The 7,385-nt window shown below is 36.4% G+C and overlaps 1 non-coding gene across 1 annotated transcript; it reads left to right on the forward strand.

The window, feature by feature from the left end:
* The first annotated feature begins 6,211 nt into the window (after positions 1-6,211).
* On the forward strand, positions 6,212-6,318 carry LOC141414257 (U6 spliceosomal RNA). The gene has a single exon (XR_012439319.1). It is a non-coding gene; the product is annotated as a U6 spliceosomal RNA (small nuclear RNA).
* Positions 6,319-7,385: the final 1,067 nt, after the last annotated feature.

Here is a 7,385-nt window from a genome sequence, read left to right on the forward strand (position 1 = left end):
AACTTTGACACCATCCACCTGAAGTGAAAGTCAAATGAAAAAAGGAACCTTAGACAAATCATCAAATAGACACTCACGCAAAATGCGTAGGTGACTAACTTCAACCAAGATTTTCCCTGAATTTCATCAAAACAGAGAGTAAATGAAACACACCAATTATTTGATTTTTTATATTTACCCTGCAAAGATCAGTTAAGCAAAAAAATACAGTCTGTATGTAAACTTTTCCATCTGCAACAGGAGGAAAATGTATCTGCTCCTACCAAATGCCAAGATCCAACAGAATGACCAGCGAAGGACGGAAATGCACTCAGTCATCTGTAATGTGCCCCTTGGGATAAATGAAACACTCATCCTTACATATTGACGTGTCTGTACTCAAGTCTTTCAAACCAACTTCAATGACTCTTACTACATAATGTTCGTGAATATGTTCTGGACAATGTTTAAAAACATTTTATTATCATATTATTATTGTACTGGGGGTACATTGTGACATTTACAAAAGTTCTTATAATATATCATAGTTAAATTCACCCCCTCCATCATTCTCCTTTCTCCCCCTTCTCTCCATTCCTGGAACAGTTTCAACAGTTCTCATTTTTCCATTTTCACACATGAGTATATAATATTTCTACCATATTCACCCTCCTGTGTCCTTTCTCTATATCTTCCCCTCTCCCACTGGCACCAACTACCAGACAGGGCCTGTTTTACCTTCTTGTTCTTCATTTTTTTAAAAAATACATTTTGTTAGTTTCATTGTGGCATTTCCATTTATATATGTATTATAACCTGAATTGGTTCACACCCTCTATTTTTAACTCAGTTTTTAACTCAATTTATATTCTCAACCACTCTCTATGGCTGGTGCTGGTACAAGGTCTATTTAACCATTGAGAAAACTAAGGTAGAGAGAGGAAGATGACTTAACCAAGGCCACAGCTTGTCAGGGCATGAACTGATCTCCAAACCTAAGCCAACTGGCCTCAGAGAGTTTTCAACTCCCACATCCCTCTTAAGGATACAGAAGGAAAATTTATGAAAAATAGAACATAAGGCTCATTCCTTTTACATTATTCTGCCTTCTTAATGTGCATATTAAGCCAAGGGTCAGCATGATTTTTTCTTTGTAGATCATCTACCATCTCCATCTCTACTCCTCCATTGAGGAAAGATGGTTGGGAGTCAATCAAGGATGTCTGTGACACCATCCACCTTAATGTGTAAAGTCAAATGAAAAGAGAAACACCAAACTGTCACATAGACATCCGTACAAAATGCCTAGGTGTTTGACTTCAACTGAGTTTTCCCCTGAATTCCATCAAAACCTAGAGCAGATGACACACACTAATTCACTTTGCAGCGTGAACGTAGTAACAAACTGTTAAAAAAAAAAAAAAAACCTGCTGGATTTGATGCACGACAGGCCTCACCCACCCCTGCCATAAGCTATGCTTGCAAATAAAAAGGTCACTTTTCATGCATTTATAAAGCATGAAAAGGATCTTGATTATTGGACTTTTTAATCCCCATTTGTATGCATTCATTTATATATTCAAATATACATTAAGCTAGTACTCTATGCCGAGCACTTTTTTTAGGCATTAAAGTAACACCAGCAAACCAGGTAGCTTCTATCTTTCTGAAGTTACAAAAATCAAATGCTAGATATAGTCTAGATAGCTAACAGAATATTAAGTGGTTCTAAGTGCTGTAAGGAAAAAGGAGGTAGGACAGGGAGACAAAAACAGACAGTGGTTGCTACTTCAGAGAATGGTCAAGGAAGGCCTCTCTGTTGGGGATGTTTGTGTAGAAGTCACTGAAGTCTGGAAGTTGGGTGAGATCATGTAAAAAGTATGTACCATATGAAGAGAAGGGGTCCAAGGATTGAACCCTGAAGAGCTCCAATGTTTTGAGGCAGAGAAATGCAGGATCCGGCAAAGACTGAGAAGGGTGAAAAAGGAAAGTACTTCAATAAGAATGGTGAGACCAACTGCATCATGCTGCTGCATCATGAGGAGGAAGCCTAGATGCTCCCAATGGATTGATAATGAGCATGTGCCTGCCAACACTGGCAAGAGCACTTTCAGAAGAGAGAAGAAAGCCTAACTGAAGGGGATTCAAGAGCAAGCGAAAAAAGAGGAAAGCAAGTCAGTGAGTATGAGAATCTTTGTTTCCATTTCCTGCATGGGGGGCAGGAAATATTTCTCTCTTTTCTTTTCCATTTCTCCCTACTTTTATTCTGTTATACTAAATTCCTTTCCTAAAAACTTCAGTATAATTTTTACTACAAAAAAAAAGACAGTGAGTATGAAGAAAAACTTTTTATGAATTTTATATAAGGAAAAGAAATAGAACAAATAGGGTAGAGAGTGGATGATATTATATAGGAAGTTTTTGTTGTTTACGGTTTTGTTGTCTAAGTAAGGAGTCATAAAACAATATGCTTGTATTTAAAAAAATAATCCAGTAGAAGAGAAAAATGAGACAGGGAATAAATAATCTTGTGTTTATAGTTGATATAAAAATACTCTTGTGATTGTAGTTGTATAGGGACAATAAGTAGAATTTGAGTTATATGTAATGTGGATCTCTACCTGTACAAGACATATAGGTACAATTTAGGTAACAGATCAGTGAGTCTAGCATAGAAGTAAGGTTGATATCCAACCAAAACATACCAACACAAACGGCAGTTGTCTGCGGACAGTATCTGTTTGACTGCTTTATGCAATTCCAAATAAATATTTTGGTTATCATTTCTGCTCAGAATTCTTCACTATATAATCTTAAGTTTTATAATTAGTCATTATATGCCATATTCAAAATTTCCTGAGAATCTTTGCTTTTCTAGAAAAGTGAACAACAATAATGAAAAATTTTAAGAAAACTAGATTTAGAATACCAAGCATGAGTTACCAATTTTCTGATGGTTGGCTTTAGCTAGAAGAAATACTCTGACTCTATGTAAAATTTGGTAGCATTCCAAGTTGCCTGCTGTGAGCATATTTAGATATCTTAGGCTACTCTAAGTAGAACAATATCTCTTGTATTTGTGGATTTGTTTGAGAGATCTGAGAGTGACACAGGCAGAGAAAATAAGCTTCTGCCCATGTCAGTACTCACTAGCTGTCCTGAACGTGCCCAAGCCCAGTGAGGATTCCTGGAGAGTGAATGACATTAGACCTAATAGAGGGGCAGCCCCCACTCACTAAACTTGTGAGGTGCACAAATGCCTTTGGAGAAAAGGTATCTTGTTTGTAGGAAATTCCAGAACCATTTTCAAATTCTGAGGTATGGGGACAAAATCACTAAATTGTCACAGCCCTCAAACTCTTAGTAAGAACACCTAAAAAATAATGCCAAATTTCCTTTTAATGGTCTCCATTCAGCATTTTCATTTTATTTTATAGTACAAAACATACAAATTTAGAGTAAGACAAGGGGAAAGTAACAATGTATTTTGAGCAAATTCCTGAGCTCCTTGACAGCAGCCACCTTCTTATTTTTGTATCCCACCAAACGGCACTTAGGAGGTATTAGATGAATGACTGGATCTCACCTTCATATGCTGTTTGTGCTATTTCTATGTGTGAATTTTTCATCTTCCCTCTTTTCTCATATCTATGTACTTGAAGTCAGTTGTTTGAGTCATATTTCATTAACAAAACTTGAATGATACCTTTAATATTTATAACCAAAGATCAGAAGCATACTTATACATTTGAGTTTTGTTTTATATTATTCTCTCTCTCTCTCTTTCTCTCTCTCTCTTTCTAGACAAATCTGTTTGGTTAGCCACCACTCTCTCATCAGACCATTAATTCATTCAACACACATTCATGAATATGAGCCAGACAGGGTCCTAAATTCTAGAGACAACAAATGAAAGAAGATGCCAGATATCTGTGAGCTCACTGCCTACAAGCTGTGGTCATGATGAAGCATGGGGTTATTTTTAAAACAGCTTGCTTCTCCATCATCATCTTTCTTGATGTCTCTAACATTCATCTTTGAATCATCCAGGTCAAGTCAGTGTCTGAATCCTAATCATTTTCCTTCAGATAGTCGTGACCTCTTTAAGTTTCAATTCCTTGAATATAAAAATTAATAGTCTTAAAATCCTTTCTAATTTCCAATGACTGTAATTATTTACTACTAAAGAAGTGTTCATTCTTAATAGAAGAAATCTCTGGAATCTAACAGTATGTTTTGAGAAAAGTGTACCTTAGTAGTGGAATTTGACATCTGAAGTGCTACTTTCAGATTTAAGTATCTACTTCAATGCAAGTAAGCAAAATTAAGAGCCCTTGAAAAGACTCATGGCTAAATGGAAAGGAAATGACATTTGCTGAGTATTGCACCCAATTTTCCCCAAACAGATTCAAACAAGCATGTAAATCTGGTCAGGAAATTTTTTTTTAAACTGAATCTTCTTTTAAATAAAACAGGATCAAATATATGGGAGTACCGTTGGAAAATGCAGGCAGAAAGGTGTAAAAAAAGAGTTACAAAGACCCAGGCCACAGAGACTTTTTTGCCCACGTGCCCTGCTGTAACAGGAGTGGCTGATGACAGTAGATGGCTTACCAGCCCTGTTTTCTTACCCATAAATCTGGTCACATTTGGAGACTGCACAGGTCCTACACAATTCTATCCCAGCATGGTTTTAGTAAATTTGGAACATTACCGCAATTACGCACTTCATAATTTGACATCAGATACTCAATAATCCAAAAACTTGTAATTCTAATTTCAGCCTAAATTACAAGAAGATAGTAATTTTCTGTGCTCAAGAAAATCTAGGCAGCACAGATAGATTCATTTGATAACCAACCACCTATATGTGCATGGAACTTGTGAGGCACTACAGAGGACAGAGATAAATATAAAATAGACCCTATCCTCAGGTAACACAAGGGAAGCATATAAAATGCTCAAAATTCATTCATCACTTTAAGAGCACTTTGAACCCAACAACCCATACACTTTTTGTTGTAGGAACTGGGAATGCAACAATAAAAGAGAGAAAGTCAACATAATGAAGTCAGAGTTCAGAGGGCAGAAGCACAGTTATGACTAGGAAGAGCCTCAAGAGGACGAAATATGAAGTGAGGCTCCATCAATGCACAGAGTTTTCGTGGACAGCTAGCACAAAAGTGTACTCTAGGTAGAAGCAATGGCATCCAAAATTATGTGGAACTGTAGCCAGGCATGGCTTTTCCCAAGGTGAGAGTATGATTAGAATTTAGAATATAGGAGAATTCAAAGACTTGCAAGGTAGACTGAAAAAGAGCACAAATTATGTTGGCTACCAGGCTACAGAGTTCAAATTGAGTTTGACAGTGTTGTGGATTGCAGCAGGGCAAAGCACGCAGTTTAGCAAAGTTGATTCTCAGCTGCTATTATGATTGTGAGCTGAGAAAGATGGAAGAGAAGAGGAGATAAGAGAATTTTGCAGGAGAATCCTTTAGGCACAAAAATGTTTATTATTAAATGAATAAGTAGAAATTAAAAAAAATAAATCACTGTGAGGACTGATAATTGTGATAAGTTGGAATATTTTAAAATCATTAAAATACATTTACTGGGAGTTTGTGATAACATGGGAAAATGCCTATTTTATAAAGTTAAATTTTAAAGTTGTGAGTCAAATATGTGCATGCATATGTATGTATATATGTATGCATGCATGCATGTATAACTCCTGTAGACTGGAGAAACAGCTAAAGTAAAACAAACAGCTATTCCTAATTAAGGAAATTGTAGGTGATATTTTTCTGATGTCAACTTCTCCTTATTTTCCATGTTTTATAAAATATAGTATGATATAATTAGCAATAGATCACGTTATTCATGGAACTTTGAGTAACTTTGGTGTTAACAATTGGAGTAAGAAGCGGGAGTTTAGCAAAAGTCTGAGTTTTTTCATCTTTAAAATGAAAATGACAATATCCAGTCTGCCTTAATGATGGTCAGGTACAGAATTTTTTTGACTTTACATTGGCATGAAGGTAACATGCATAATGTGGAAACTATACTCTGAATTTTGAATTGTGATGTTTTTCAGTACTAGCTATGTAATGAAATAACTCTGACATGGAGGTAGGCAGTGCCTGAGCCATAGCTCCTACTTAGCCATCCACTCAAGAGTGTAAACCACTGACACTGCACTCTACAGTGTATCACAGTCAAAAAGTTTACATGGGTGCTCTCTTCGGCAGCACAAATACTAAAATTGGAACAATGCAGAGAAGATTAGCATGGCCCCTGTGCAAGGATGACACGCAAATTCGTGAAGCATTCCATATTTAAAAAAAAAAGTTTACGTGGGAAGCTCATCAGATTATCACAAAATTGGTTTTGTATTAAATAACTTTTCCCAACAGCAAGCTAATATAAGTGTCTGGAGCACAGTTAGGGTAGGCTAGATAAGCTGTGATGTTTGGTAGAGTAAGACGTATTAAATGCATTTTTACTTACAATATTTTCAATTTATGATAGGGATATTGTAGATTAAGGAGCATTTGTACCAACCTCCTAAGACTCTTGAAAGGACTCAGGTAATTCATTTAACTATTTAGTAAGAGGCTTTCCAAGTAGCAACAACTCATTAAAACCATTTAGTTATTGCTTGTCTTGACCACCCTCTAAACAAAGATTAAGTGGAAATGAACCTAATGAATTCTCACTGGATCAACAGAGAAAGAGAAGTAATACCCATGTAAATGGACCAATGAAAGCCACAAAACAGCCAGAGTTGCTTTACACAAATGAAACCTTCTTGCCTATCTCTACACGCACACAAAATCCTATGTTCTTCTTTTTTTCCTTCTGGTTTTTGAGATGATGTTTTGCTATGTAGTCCAAACTGGCCTGCCTTACCCACCTTAGTGCTGGGATTATGGATACATACTACCATGCCTGGTTCTCAATTGTTCTTCACTGAACTCCATGACTAGAGGTCAGCTCTCTAACATCTCCACAAACATGGTGTTTATCCTGGTATTCACCTCACCAATCCATCCTCCTGAGTTACAAACTAAGTTTGATTCATGACTGTGTGTATAGAATACTGTCCAGAAGTCTTTGGACACTTGTTCTTACTCAGCTTTATCCCATGAGGTATTACATGTACCTCCTGATGTTCATGGAGATGTGTTAGAGCTTCATCATTGCTTTAGAGAATTTCCAAAAGAGGCCAAAAGGAAACAGAATTCCTTTCTCTAGGGACCATCGTGCGTGACAATGTGTACTTCAGAAACTAAAATAGAGGCTTTGTTTATTGTAAACTAAAAACCAGCCAAAAAGAAGTAGTTCCTTTGTACTATGACTCTTCTGGACCATAAAATACCCTTCACTATTCATTATTACAAAACAGA

Source organism: Castor canadensis, chromosome 11 (assembly GCF_047511655.1).
Source record: "Castor canadensis chromosome 11, mCasCan1.hap1v2, whole genome shotgun sequence".
Classification (NCBI taxonomy): Eukaryota; Metazoa; Chordata; class Mammalia; order Rodentia; family Castoridae; genus Castor; species Castor canadensis.